Genomic DNA, 15320 nt, shown 5'->3' with positions numbered 1-15320 from the left:
TTGCCACTGAAACGAATCCTCCCCAAGAGAGGGTTTTATTTGTTTGTCTTTAAAATCATATGAATAACGGCCGAATGTATTCTAATTAGAAAACAATTCAAAGAGTATAGGAGCATCTAAGGGAGACAGTGGAAATCTCTGCCACTCCCCAAAGCCTCAACCCCCTTCACTGATGTTATACAACCTCAGTGAGCAATAGAACGACACTGGTCCAGATTTTTTGGTTTTTTTTCTGGTTAGTACCATTTCTGCAAGTGTCATGGCATCGTTCTGTGTACCTATATACATATGTGATTTTTGTTTTTAATATAGCTGGGAACATACATATGGGCTTTATTCTGGAATGTGCTCTCTTAATATGCACTGATCATTTTTCCTTCTCACTAGAGTTAGAACTACACCACTCATTTTTAACCATTCATGGTATTCCTTAAGGGAGATATAACTCTTTCACCCTATCTTTGCAAGGGTCCCGTAGATTGCTTAGACACCTCCCTAGAAGATGCTCAAAAGTAAACTCAACAGATTGGCAAGAAATATAGGAAAGTATTCTGATAACCTAAAGCTTGTACGTGTAATAATAAACTTTATTCCCATTCCGGTTTGGTATTTGAAAGTTGTTAGCTTCTCTTACTAAGTTAGTTTCATTTATCCTTTTATGCAATATTAAGTTTTAAATTCATAATTTCTGGTCCACAGTTCTGGGTTACTTACAATTAATGTGGTTCTATGCACATACTGTATTTATTTTATAACAAGCTCAGGTTTTGCACTGTGTTCACTACGCATAACTTTACATATGCACTTTTATAATTTAATTGTGGTTTGTGAGTTTTGGGCAACAGTGTACAATACATGGCTTAAATTCAGGTCTGAGCTGCTGTTTGCAGAAAGATGAGTTTACATACTGGGTCTTGATCACCGTGCTGTTTCGTGCTTGAGTTATAACTCACCTCTTCAAAGCCTAGAGCAACACTTCTGGAAAGTATTAGCAGGCAGAATATTTTACTGTATACTTTTATGGCTTGATGGTTCTTTTAACCTCATCCATTTTTCTTTATGAAATGTTCTAACTCCCACAATGATAATGGCAGGAGAAGTTCAGCTTTGGCACATTTCCTTAAGCACTGATAAGCACAAAGTATATATACAAGTGATATTTATGTAACGATGTATAATTATTAGAATACAACTTGTTAACGGGGTTTGTCTTTGAGGAAGACGAAATAGGGAAGGTGATCTGGGTGGCAGACATAAAGAGGAAGGAGAAGCCCTCTACCCTGAAAGAAAAAAAAAAACTTTAAAAATAGTATGTATAAAATACACAAAAATTGTTTTAAATGTATTCACAATATGGGGCGCCTGGGTGGCGCAGTCGGTTAAGCCTCCGACTTCAGCCAGGTCACGATCTCGAGGTCCGTGAGTTCGAGCCCCGTGTCGGGCTCTGGGCTGATGGCTCAGAGCCTGGAGCCTGTTTCCGATTCTGTGTCTCCCTCTCTCTCTGCCCCTCCCCCGTTCATGCTCTGTCTCTATCTGTCCCAAAAATAAATAAACGTTGAAAAAAAAAATTTAAATGTATTCACAATATAATCCTGTTTAGATAAAATTAAATATATTTGAATATACAGTTGACCCTTGAAACACGTGGGGATTTTCAACCTCATGCTATCGAAAATCTACAGATAAATGTCAACTCCCCCAAAGCTTAATTACGGGTAGCCCACTGTTGGCCAGCAGCCTTACCAAAAACATAAAAAGTCAATTAACACAAATTTGTATTATATACCTTATTCTTACAATAAAATAAGCTAGAGAAAAGAAAATCGTATTCATAAAAGCATGAGAGAAAATACATTTACGACGCAAACTTGTGCTGGTCAAGGATTAACTGTCAACGTGTATGTACGGGCAATGGGATAAAGGAGAGATGGTTACCTTTTATTTTTTTAAATACACCTTTGTATCATATTCCTGGCTACAAAAGGCATCTATGATTTTTTTATATGAAAATTAAACTTTTTAAAATAAATTAGATATGTATCAACAGCCTTTTTGGGAAAGAGAAATTGTAAAATATCTATCAAAATATTAATTGCATATACCTTTTGACCTAGAAATTCTACTAAAAGGAATTTATCCTGTGTATATACACATGCAGACATTTATGACATTCCCAGCGTTATTGTTCTAAAGGTAAAATGTTGGAAACATCCTAACTTTCCATGTGTAGGGGAATAGCTAAATAAGTTTGGCTCATTCATATGTTGGAATATGATGGCAGGGTAAGGCTTTGCATTGTGCTTACATATGAAATTGCTAGAAGCACCTTTATTTATTTATTTATTTATTTATTTATTTATTTATTTTTAATGTTTATTTACTTTTGAGAGAGAGAGAGAGAGTGACAGAGCACAAGCAGGGGAAGGGCAGAGAGAGGAGACAGAATCCGAAGCAGCCTCCAGGCTCTGAGTTGTCAGCACAGAGCCCAATGTGGGGCTCGAACTCACGAAACACAAGATCATGGCCTGAGCCAAAGTTGGATGCTTAACCGTCTGAGCCACGCAGGTGTCCTGAAGCACCTTTATTTTGAATAGTCTCCAGGAAAAAGTTGGACAAAAAGAGTGAATGGAGCATTCTGGTTAATAAGAGAAACTACACTAAAAGATCGTGGATTTTTTTCATCACAAGAGTGCTAAATTCATGTACAGCTTGCTTGAAAACATTTAATACCCTGTAATATATATATTCCATAGATTTAATGAACAACTAAGATTTCCTTTAACCAACATGTTTGTAAGGTCGTGACATGCTTTAAAGTTAAAGGTTATATTCTGGGAGATTAAATAACTTTGAAGTTAACAATCGACTCGCCTGGAGAGCTATTTGCTCTTTTTCAATAAACATTGACGAGAAAAATTAATATATTACAAAAGAAACAGCACGCACACACCTATGCCCTCCCTGGCCAGTGCTCTTTGTGCATTGTGCTTCTGTGGCCCCCAGAATGTCAACGTTCACTTTATTATCTTTACTCAGCAATGGAATAACCAAAGTAGTGCTTTGAATTCTAGAAACTCTGGAATCCATAAGGTTCTGTCTTGCCAAGTTTTGCATGAAATATCGTTGTGACCTATAATCTGTCTTTTAAGAAAAAAAAATTTTTAGGTGCAATTATCAAAAGCAGAAGATTAACCCCGACCCGATGCTATTAGCCAATGTGCAGACATTAAGCAAGTTTTGCTGGTTGCCCCACTGGCATCCAGTTTCTGGACCAGAATCCAATACAGGATCTCACATTACACTTGGTTATCTCATCTCTTTATTTTTAATTTTTAATTTTTTTAAGGATTTTACGGTTTTAAGTCATCTCTACACCCAGCATGGGGCTCCAAGTCACAACCCCAAGACTAAGGGTCACCATGCCTCACTGACTGAGCCAGCCAGGCGCCCCTACATGTCTTTAATGTACTTATTCACGGGCATTGTTCTATCTCTTTCGTGACTTTGACACATTCAAAGAGTACTTGGTCAGTTATTTTGTAGATTTCCCTCAACTCTGGTTTGTCTTACGCTTACTCAGGATTAAATTCAGGTGTGCATTTTTGGTTAGAATATCACAAGTTGATGTTACCCCCCTGTGCCTCCCTTCGGAAGTTACGTGATATCCATACATCCCTTTACTGGTGATGTTAACTTTGATCACTTGGTTTAAATGTTGTCTGCCAGGTTTTTCCACCATAAAGTTACTTACTATTTTCCACATTGTAGTTAATAAGTATCTAGGGGGGGGGAGACACTTTGAGATTATGTAAATATCTTCTTTTTCATCATATTTTAGCCCACTGATTTTATCATCCTTTATTATTTGTTAAAATTACAGCTTTATGAAGGTATAATTTCCCTAGCATGAAATTCACCCATGTTAAGTGCATAATTCAAGAATTTTAATTCATTTATACAGTTGTGCAGCAATCACGACAATCTGGTTTTAGAACACTTCTATCATCCCCCAAATTGCCTTCTCTCTACCTTGGACCCCAGGCAACCATTGATCTACTTTCTGTCCTCATTTGTACAAAACAGTAATTTTTTCTCATTTATTTGCTTGACTTTTACCCTTGTTCATCTGCACACTAACAGACACAGACACTTAAGTCTAACACATTGTTTGGTATTTGACACAGCATGCTGATCAGCCTGGAAGTCAAGAGAAATAATGAGTCATTTACTGACATCAGACTAAAAATGGACTTTGGATATTCTACCTATCAGCAGGACCTAAATGATCCTGTTGTTTAGATCTCCAGTAAATTTGTAAAAGTCATCCCAATTAAATTATCTCTCTGAATATGTGAAGTCAAAGGCATAATCTTTGATATCTTATGAACACTTGGCAATTCTGATTTTATCACATCAGTGTGCCTTGGAAAAATGTTAAGGTCCAGAGGCTTTGTTTCTTTGGTTTGTTTTGTTCTGGCTTGTTAGTTTTATAGGTTTTTGCTCCTTGGTTTGCTGTTTAAAATTATTTTCATCCAGAACCAATTTTACTAACCTAATGCAATATAATTTCAGGGATATTAGGTCTCTCCCACACCCTCCAGGAGAGGATAAAAAAGCTTTGTCGGTTTCACTGGCAGTATATAGGCCAAATATAGCCCACAGCTAAGTTTTTTCATAAAGCGGTGTTTTTAAAATCAGGACATTTGCATTTCTGAGAACTTACCTATCTGGTTTCTCTCTCTCTCTCTCTCTCTCTCTCTCCCTCTCTCTCTCTCTCTCTCTCTCTTTTGATTTATTATTGAGAGAGAGAGAGAAAGAGCATGAGTGAGGGAGGCTCAGAGAGAGAGGGAGACCCAGAATCCGAAGCAGGCTCCGAGCTCTGAGCTGTCAGCACAGAGACCGACGCAGGGGTCGAACTCACAAACCATGAGATCGTGACCTGAGCCAAAGTCACACGCTTAACGGACGGAGCCACCTAGATGCCCCTGTGATACATACATGTTTTTATAACTGGAGCTAAATAAGGGTAGTCCACGTGAAGAACAGAACCTGTGTCCTTCGGTTTGCTGTGTCCCCATTAATTCCCTATCCAATCTTACCAAGTCTAAATCACTTGGTGAAGCTCTTTGCCTAACCCCATTGGGCATTTGCGTTTGCTATCTTAGGTTTAAATTTTTTTTTTTTTTTTTGGAGACAGGGAGAGATAGAGCATGAACAGGGGAGGGTCAGAGAGAGGGAAACACAGAATCTGAAACAGGATCCAGGCTCTGAGCTGTCAGCACAGAGCCCGACGCGGGGCTCGAACTCACGGACCGCGAGATCATGACCCGAGCCGAAGTCGGCCGCTTAACAGACTGAGCCACCCAGGCGCCCCTATGCTAACTTAGGTTTAAACCTGAGTCACGCTTGTTGGTGTTGTTTTTTGTTTCTAATTGAGCCACAACCAACTCTCACTAAGCTTAAGGGGGCAGTTTAATGACTTTTTTTGACATAATCACAGATTTGTACACGGGAAAAATGAACTCTTTTTCTGACCTCACCTACACAGAGCACACCAAATATGCACCACTGTTTCTTATCTCCCCACACTTCATCATATTTGTCTTGGTTAGACTAATATTTATTTTAACATGATTAGAAATGTGTGAACGGTATTCACAGTGGAACCTCATGATGTCCTGTATTTTTTTTTTCCTACTCGACTTTTCATTTTCCCTGAAGTTAATACTTTTCTTGTTTCTGTTTCTGTAGTTTTGCTTCCTCCCTCTTGCCTTCTTATCACTAATTCACCTCAAACTCTCAAACACGTGTCTAAATGTCCTTTTCATATGTTCAGATAGATAAGGCATTCTTTTAATTTCACCTTCTTAAACAATCTATCCTGGGGTTCATAACACCTTGATCTTGGACTTCCAGCCTCTAAAACTGTGAGATGACGAACTTCTGTCATTTAAGCCACCCACTCTGTGGTATGTTGCCTGAAGCCCCAGCAAACGAATGCACAGTGTTTGGAAATTGCACAATAATGTACCTTGGAGTAGGTCTAATTTCATCTATTATCCGGACACTCAGTAGCTCTTACAACCTGCAAACTCATGTTCTCTCTCTGGAATTATTTTGTTGACAGTTTCCTTCCTTTGGTTTTCTCTGTCTCTCATTATGGAACTCCTCGCATGCAGCTACTGAACTTCTTATTCTGGTCCTCTAATTTTCTTTTCTTTTTTTTTCCGACTCTTTTTTCCATTTCTTTCTTTTTGCTCTACTTTCTGGGAGGTTTGCTCAACTTTATCATGCAAACTTTCTCTGAAATTTTTTTAAAGTTTATTCAAGTATTTTGAGAGAGAGAGAACTTGAGCAGGGGAGAGACAGAGAGAGAGAGAGAGAGAGAGAGAGAGAGTCCCAGGCAGGCTCTGCACTGTCAATGCAGAGCCTGATGCAGGGCTCGAACCCATGCGTGAACTTCGAGATCATGACCTGAGCCAAAACTAAGAGTCGGATGCTTAACGACTGAGCCACTCAGGAACTCCTCTATGAATTTTTTTAATTCTGCCGTCATACATATTTTCAATTTCCCAAAGCCCCCTTTAATTCTATGAATAGTTCTTTTAAAAATTACATAATGTTCTTGTTTCCTGGGTACAAAATCACCCTTCTCCTTCTGTGCATATTACTAATAGTTTTCTGATCCCATTAGAGTCTTGCTTTCTTCCAAGTTGCTTTCGTTTGTTTGTTTGTTCTGGCCTCCACCTTTTTTTTTTTTTTTTTTTTTTTTTTGAGAGAGAGGGCATATGTGAGTGAAGGGCAGAAAGAGAGAGAGGGAGATAGGGGGAGAGAGAAAGAGAGAAGCGGGGCTCACCCAGGGCTCATGTTCACCCCAAGTGGGGCTCGAACTCATGACCTGAGCCGAAGTCAGATTCTTAACTGACCAAGCCACGCAGGCACCCCGGTTTCCACCCTGATGAGAAAAAATAAAACCCTCACTAAAGCTCTCATAAAGGCCTGATTTATAAAGGAAGGCGTTCTAGATTTCTTTTGAAGTCAGTATGATGTACATAAACTTTGTTTAAACCGAAAGCGTGCCTTATGGCCCGCCAAGCAGACATCGTAGGTCTGCCTTGCAAACAAGTACATACAGGAAAACCGTCTTGTCCTTAAGACATCCATCAGTGCCCCTACCCCGTTGACATTAAATCTTGCGATTCCTGCCTATGTGTTAATTTACAACCTTCTGACCTTTCACAAAATGTGAAAAAGCATACAACCCTGTAAAACTTTTCACTCTCCTGAGCACTTTCTTCCCCGTGAAGAGCAAGTTTCCCGGGAAGTCCCCCCAACTTGAGCTCGAATGAAACTCTTTGTGTCTTTTTAGAGATTCCAAAAGATTTGTTCATTTTGCATCCACAAATGCAAACTGTTGGTGTTGGTGGTTTTCCTTGCATGTCTGATAATTTTCGGTTATCTGTTCAAAGTTACCAGTGAGGTTCTGAAAAACTTTCTGGGAAGTTGTGGTCCCATGGGTGAGCCTCCTTGACTGCCGGCTTCAGTTTCAGGTGCTCTGGCTGGGCCATTTGATTATGGTGCTCTTGATGGCAGTAACATTGTGTCTTCCCTCTCCATTTGGTCAGATACCCCAGACGACATGCCAATCTCCAGCATTCTGGAATCAAAATGGAGGCAAAAGAGCTCGGCTTTTACTTGGTTACCAATGTTTCCATAAACGTTCACAGAAAACACCATCCTTCTGTTTATAGTGCTGAATCCTGTCCCCAAATGTGCCAAGTGTTCCCCAGAAAGTGATTCTCTCGGTTGACCTTATCCGGTCTCTGCGAGGCTGGGAGAGGGCAGTTACCTGGCTCTACGGTGTTGGATAGGGCATCTAGCGATCTAACTGCTTCTTAAACACTCACAAACCAAACTTCCCGTTTTTAATCCCACTTTATACGCATTTCCAAAAGTAGTGACATTCCCACACCTTTTGGGAGGTCTGCGATGCAACCAGGCACTCCCTAGCTTTTTCCAGAAAAAAGGTGTAGGGGTCAGCTTTCTCAGATCTCATAAGATACCTCTTGGGGTGCCTGGGTGGCTCAATCGGTTAAGTGACCGACTTCAGCTCAGGTCATGATCTCGCAGTTCATGAGTTCGAGCCCTGCATCAGGCTCTGCACTGACAGCTCAGAGCCTGGAGCCTGCTTCAGATTCTGTGTCTCCCTCCCTCTCTGCCCCTCCCCTGCCTAGGATCTGTCTGTCTCTGTCTCTCAAAAACAAATAAATGTTTAAAAACTTAATAAGATACCTCTTGTCTGTACGGCTTCTAAATTACTACATCTTATTGTTTTGTCTTCCCTCTTAGTATCATTTCCACCGTGGGTTTCTGCCTGAAAATAATGATTCCTTTACTGTCATTTTATTAGGTTTCAGAAGAAAACCAAAGTAAAGAACGAATATCCAATTGATCTCCCTACTCAGAAGTCCACTCTGCATCTTCCCAAGGGAACTCAAAGCTCGCTCGGGAGTGTTTGAAAACAACCAGACCTGCTGTATAATTTTCCCGTTGGCCAACTGTGTCCGTAGAACATAAATTACTACTCTGACTCGTTCTTTTATCTGAGCAACCACAAGTTCATTCACTTTTATGGTTCACTCGTCAATGGAAAAGGAAACTAATTGCTAGTAGCTTTAACTCTAGCCAAACGGATCTTGTAAAACTCTTTGTATCTTCCTAGCTTTGGTCTTTGAATACTGACCCTCCCCCCAACTCCTGATTTTCTTCCAGAATAACAAAGCCTCCAATGAAAAAAAACAATTTTTTTTAAGTTTATTTATTTTGAGGGAGACAGAGACTGTGTGAGTAGGGGAGGGGAGAGAGAGAATCCCAAGCAGGTTCTGCCCTGCCAGCACAGAGCCCAGTGGGGGGCTTGAACTCATAAAACCGTGAGACCATGACTTGAGCTGAAACTGAGAGTCAGGTGCTTAACAGACTGAGCCACCTGGGTGCCCCGAAAGCCTCCAAATTTTGAGCGCTCAGTATGTGCTAGGAACTGGGTTAGACACTTTCATAGTCATTATTTCATTTAATCCTCCCTATAATTTCCTGTAATGTCCTACAGTGCCCATGCTGTTGTTCCCACTTTATACAGTGGGAAACAATCACCCTGAAAAGTTAAAGGATTTGTTCAATTTCACATGTGTGTTAGGTGGTGAAGCTAGGGTTTGAATCCAAGTTGGCCTGACTCCTGACCCATTTCTTTTTCTTTTTCGTTTTTAATGTTTATTTATTTATTTTTAGAGAGAAGGTGGGGAGCAGAGAGGGAGGTACAGAGAATCCCAAGCAGGCTCTGTGCTGTGAGCACAAAGCCTGACGTGGGGCTCAAACTCACCGACCGTGAGATCATGCCCTGAGCCAAAACCAAAAGTCAGACACTTAATAGACTGAGCTATCCAGGCACCCCCTGACTGATTTCTACTCTACTATGCTGTCTTAATGATTCTTTCTTTCTGGGCTTTTTGAGTGGTTATTTTCATGTCCCCAGCTGATGTAATTATGTTCACCTCTCCTTTTCAATTCAATGTTTATACTCTATGTCCTACGACAGTTCATGGCAACCAGCTGCTTCAGCCTTTGTGAATGTCTACGCTACCTTCCTATCTAACCTGTATCTGGCCACCTACCTTAGGTATCACTCCTTTGGGGATTTCATGACCTACCAAAGATTTATTTGGTGCTTTTCATGTACTCATATTACACATACAGAATCCTATAGCACATGTACAAGCCGTGATTACCATGTTCATAAACAGTTTACTTATCTGTCTCTCAACTACACTAAACTACAGACTCCCGAGGACAGTGGCAATATTCACCTTATTCCTGTGACATGTCTATGACCTAATGCAACGCCTGATACATAGCAGGTGCTCCTTAGATATTTTGTTGAATGAACAAATAATGAATAAAGTTATGTATACACCCCCGTCTGAATGAAAACAAATGTCTAATTTAAAATGATGTTCTAATGATATTTTAACATTTGTCAAACAGAATTTCATGAACACAAGTCTTTAGTGCTTTTCATTCATTATTCAGAGCACAGACACTATTTTCACATCAACATTTTCAACCGAAGTGTTGACATTAATCCATGACGTGAAACCCTGACAGGTTTTCAAAATACTGACTGAATTTCACTGCAATTTTAAAATGTGAATTTTTATTTAAATAAACTCAAAAGTCATCTTATCCTTGATAAAAATCTATCATGCTCTGAAGCCTTTCACTTTAAAAAAAAAATTTGTGTGTGTTTATTTATTTTTCAGTGAGAGAGAGAGAGAGAGAGAGAGAGAGAGAGCGCACCAGCTGGGGAAGGGCAGAGAGAGGAGGAGACACAGAATCTGAAGGAGGCTCCAGGCTCCGAGCCATCAGCACAGAGCCCAACGCGGGGCCGGAACTCACAAATCGCAAGCTCATGACCTGAGCCACCCCGGCGCCCCTGAAGCCTTTAACTTTAATTGAAAAAAATTGCACTACATAATTACAAAGTACAATGCAAGAAATAACTCCAACAACTATTTTTGATCTTCACGTGTTATTATGAATGGAACTGTTTCAAGTTTTCATGTGATAAAACTTCTTACCTTAATTTCGGTGGAAACAGAAACTCATACAGCTGCTATCAGAATTTCTGCGAAATGTTTCTCAGGAGATGTGTTTGCATCCAGTTCAAACATTCTATGGTCCTAAATCACCCAAGTGAAAAGAGCAGATGGATGGGAGAGAATGTCAAGAATAGGAATAAATAATAAACTTCTCCTTGAAAGATCCTAACCTTGTAAATGGTTTTGAAAAGATTGCAGGAGTTTAACTGCTTTATCCTGACACCCAAGGCAAGTCATCAGGGTGACTGGAGAGTCCTTCTGTGGATGCAGGCTGGAATTGGAGAAGGTCTGGGGAGGATGTGGTCAGTGTTGAGCTACCCTTAACGAAGAGGTTTACTGACCAAATATTAACCGTCCAGGTATATTCGTACCACGGCCACACAGTAATGAGACGGATGATCTCCAACTAAAGGTAGAAATAGGAGGGGCACCTGAGTGGCTCAGTCGGTTAAGCGTCCGACTTTGGCTCAGGTCATGATCTCACGGTTCGTGAGTTCCAGCCCTGTGTTGGGCTCTGTGCTGACAGCGCCGAGCCTGGAGCCTGCTTCGTTCGCATTCTGTGTCTCCCTCTCTGTCTGCTCCTCCCCTGCTCACACTCTGTCTCTCTCTCAAAAATAAATAAAGATTAAAAAATTAAAAAAAAATAAAGGTAGAAATAGGAGTGAATTTCACAAACATAATGTTGCCTAGACAAAAAAGATTCTACTTCTATAAACTTCAAAAGCAGGAAAAAAAAATTGGACCTATATTTAGGCTATTAATAACTCTGGGAGAATTCAGATGGGAAAGGGGGCTTCTGGAAGTTGGTAATGTTCTCTATCTGGATCTGAGTGCTTGTTACGTGGGCGTGTTTATTTTGTTAAGTTCATGGAGCTGGGCCGTCATCACCGTGTACTCCTCTCCATGTATATTCTACATTGAAAACAATGTCTACTAAAGTAATAAAGCATCAACTGTGCCATTTTCCAACCATCTCTTCCTGTCTCCAAGAGCACCTCATCTAGGAAAAAGATCGTCCTGAACTATGGCCTCCCTAAATGCGGCTTAGGGCAGGATATCTAAAACTATAGGAAAATAATGTTAAAACGTAAGTTTCGCCACGACGATCACATGCAACAAATACGATATTCCAAAACTAGATCACCATATGCAGAATTTACCCAGGAAACCCCGAGAACCATTTCCAGGGCTCTTCGATCCTACAGGAGTTTTGCAGAGATTATTCTGGAGAGGATTTTCCCGAGGAGAGCTTCCGTTTCTGGTTACAGGTGTGGAATGGAAATGAGAAAGGACTGCCACTTCCTTCCCAGGCTTCTACAACACCTCTCAGAGAGTCTGAAATGACAATTTTCCTGCATCAGGGAGACTCAAGGATGCAGCCTGACTCCTGACCAAGGATGGTGAAAGCGGCCCGGGCCACCAAGGTGAAGGTTGTGTTGGGATCAGCCAGGATTATTTATGAGCACGTTCAATGGATCAGATCGTAGGTCACAGGGGAGAGATCCAGCTAAAGGTCATTCAGGGTCCGGGTCATGGGGTCGCTTGGAGAGCAGAGGACACTAACGGCCGGAAAGTGGAAGCGGTCACAAACGAGTCACAAGAGAACAGTGGGAACACAGGTGCATGAAACAAGTGAAATGACCTATAGGAGGGAAATCTCCAGGAAATCTTCCAGAAGACCTAAGAAACCCCACGTAAAGAGGCAGCTTTGGGATAACTGTCAGGCACAGAAAATGCAAAGCCAGCTTATAACAGTACCAGTTCTGCAGTTCTCTAAGAGCATTTTTTCCAAAAAACGTTTAGGTATAGTTGACACGCAATGTTATCTGAGTTTCAGGGCTGCAGCGTATTGAATTGGCAGTTCCATACATTACCCAATGCTCCCTGCCCCGGTGTAGTCACCAGGCAACATGGCTGTGAGATTATTGTCTCTTTCCCCTGTGCTGTACTTTTCATCTCTGTAATTGGTGGTTTTATAACTGGAAGTTTGTGCCTCTTTATCCTCTTCATCTATTTTTTTTGCCAGTCTCCCCACCACCGTCTCTTACCTCTGGCAACCCCCAGTTTCTTTGCTGTATTTAAGAGTCGCTTGTTCGTTTGTTTCTTCGTGTTATTTTTTAGATTTTACGTATAAGTGAAATCATATTATATTTGTCTTTCTCTGTCTGATTTATTTCACTTAGCGTAATGCCCTCCAGGTCCATCCATGTTGTCACAAACGACAAGATCTCATTCTTGTTTCCAGTTGAATAACATTCCACCGGATGTATATCTTGCAGATAGCACACATCCCATCTTCTTTGTCTGTTCGTCTATCGATGGACACTTGGGTTGCTGCCATATCTTGGTTATTATAAATAATGCTTCAATAAACATAGAGGTGCATGTATCTTTTTGAATTCGTGTTTTTGTTTTCGTTGGGTACATAGCCAGTAGGGGAATTACTGGAGCTTTCTTACATCTGAGTATTCATTCAACCCGAAGAGGTCAGAAACTGGCTGGCCAGCTGGAGGAGGAGAAGAAATGAGCAGTGGCACCAAGAGAAGACAAGAAGCCGACCATGCATTCTTCCCCCTCTTCGCCACTGCAGGCTGCTGGCCCCAAGCCCACTCCCGGCTGGGGGAAGATTCGTCATCATAGATAAGGTGGAGCTTTCCGGTCTCAGACTTGAAACTATGCTTGCGCTTAAGGACTTGTACCTTGGAGAGAGAGAAAAGTCATGGGACCTGCCATACTCCCATGGGGGATGGGCAAGGGTTATCCCCACTGAATGCAGAGGGAAACCATAGAAAAGATGGGTTTTGTCTCCATCCACCAGTCATACGGTCACAGTATGGGTTACATGGGCATTTACTTTAGTATACTCAGGTGGTTTTTGTTTTTTTTTTAAAGCTGATTGCTGAACCATGATCCAGGCCTAGAAAGAGAACCGTTTCAGGATCCTAAATTCACGGCGTGCCTGCCCATACAGGTTATTTTATTTGTCATTGCGCCAAGCGGTTCCTCTCACCACTTAATCCAAGCTAAACCTCCAGCTGATACAAGTTTTTAATCTTACACTTTTAAGGATAGTTTCCTTTTATTTGACAGCTCGCAAACAACGGTTCTCAGACTTTGGTATGGAACAGAATCACCTGGAGAACTTGGCAGACTCATAGAGGTCTACGCTTCATCCTATTTCCGCAAGTTTGGGACTCTGTGTTTGTTCTTAGCTCTCTACGTAATTCTGACACTCCCAAAGCATGAGAACTTCTGTCTTAAAGGACACAGATTGGGGCGCCTGGGTGGCTCAGTTGGTTAGGAGTCCGACTTCGGCTCAGGTCATGATCTCTCGGTCTGTGAGTTCGGGCACCGCGTCGGGGTCTGTGCTGACAGCTCAGAGCCTGGAGCCTGCTTCGGATTCTGGGTCTCCCTCTCTCTCACTGCCTCTTCCCTGCTCATGCTCTCTGTCTCTCTCTGTCTCTCAATAATAAATAAACGTTCAAAAAAAAAAAAAAAGACACAGATTGCTCAGGGATGGGCCGTAGGTTTGGGGATATGGCAGTCAGGTCACCTGAATCTAACATCCATATTCTATGTCTTAGCACCACGTAGTGATGCCATTATGAGAATCACAGAGATCACACAAATTGTGGCATGATATAACCTCTTGTCTGTGGCCGTGCCCGGTCAGATGTGTGTAAGGACCAGGGGACCGTGAGTCAGGCAAGTCTGTCCTAAGAACCACCACGCAGCCTGCTCTTCCCTCTTCTGAAAATGTCCTAGTGCTTGTCATAGTACCTAAATTTTTATGGTGATACGGGGGCAGAGAGGGGGGGAATGGGTGGAGTGAAATCAACTGGGAGGATATTGGAGATCAACGAAATGGGGAAAAAAAAGCTTTTCAAAAATTCATATAAGCTTTGGTCTGATGCTGGTGCTTGTCAGGGGCCAACAAAATTTCTAAATGTTCTATAAACCTGTCCGGTTTCAGTTCTTCCCCAAATGGATGAAGATATTTATGGAGACCAGAGTTACTTAAAGCGAAATACTCTGCTTTGCAAACCTATTTCTTAAAGGGTGAATACAAGCAGTGAGAAAAATGTTAAGATTTTTTTTTAAGTTTCTTTATTTTGAGAGAGAGACAGAGAGAGCGAGTGGGGGAGGGTCAGAGAGAGAGGGAGAGAGAGAATCTCAAGCAGTCTCCATGCTGTCAGTGCAGAGCCCTTTGTGGGGCTCCAACTCCCCAACCATGAGATCATGACCTGAGCTGAAACCATGCTTCACTGACTGAGCCACCCAGGTGTGCCAACGCTAAGATCTTAGTAGACAAGTGGGACAAGATATAGATACACACACACGTAGTAAAATAGCACACACAACCATGTAGTAAAGTAACAGAGAAAAATACCCAACTCATCTAACTAATAAGCACGCAAATAAAACATTTTAAAATGTATTTCTAGGCTAGTAAACTTGGAAAAGCTAAAAATAAATGCTAGTATAAATGAAGGTAAAATGAAAGTCTTTAAATTTTTTTTCTTTTTTAATATTTATTTATTTTGAGAGAGAGAGAGAGAGAGAGAGAGAGAGAGAGAGAGGGAACACAAGCCAGGGGAGGGGCAGAGAGAGAGAGGGAGATACAGATTTTAAAGCAGGCTCCAGGCTCTGAGCTGTCAGCACAGAGCC

General features: G+C 41.3%; 1 long non-coding RNA gene across 1 annotated transcript; it reads right to left on the bottom strand.

Annotated features, from left to right (window-relative positions):
* Positions 1-6987: 6987 nt before the first annotated feature.
* Positions 6988-10744, bottom strand: LOC122474860. The gene is made up of 2 exons (XR_006295029.1): positions 10632-10744; positions 6988-7657 (listed from the first exon to the last, which is right to left on the bottom strand). It is a non-coding gene; the product is annotated as an uncharacterized LOC122474860 (long non-coding RNA).
* Between the last annotated feature and the right edge of the window lie 4576 nt (positions 10745-15320).

The sequence above is a fragment of the Prionailurus bengalensis genome, chromosome D4 (genome assembly GCF_016509475.1).
Source record: "Prionailurus bengalensis isolate Pbe53 chromosome D4, Fcat_Pben_1.1_paternal_pri, whole genome shotgun sequence".
Lineage (NCBI taxonomy): Eukaryota > Metazoa > Chordata > Mammalia > Carnivora > Felidae > Prionailurus > Prionailurus bengalensis.
This window is presented reverse-complemented; position numbering and strand designations above follow the sequence as displayed.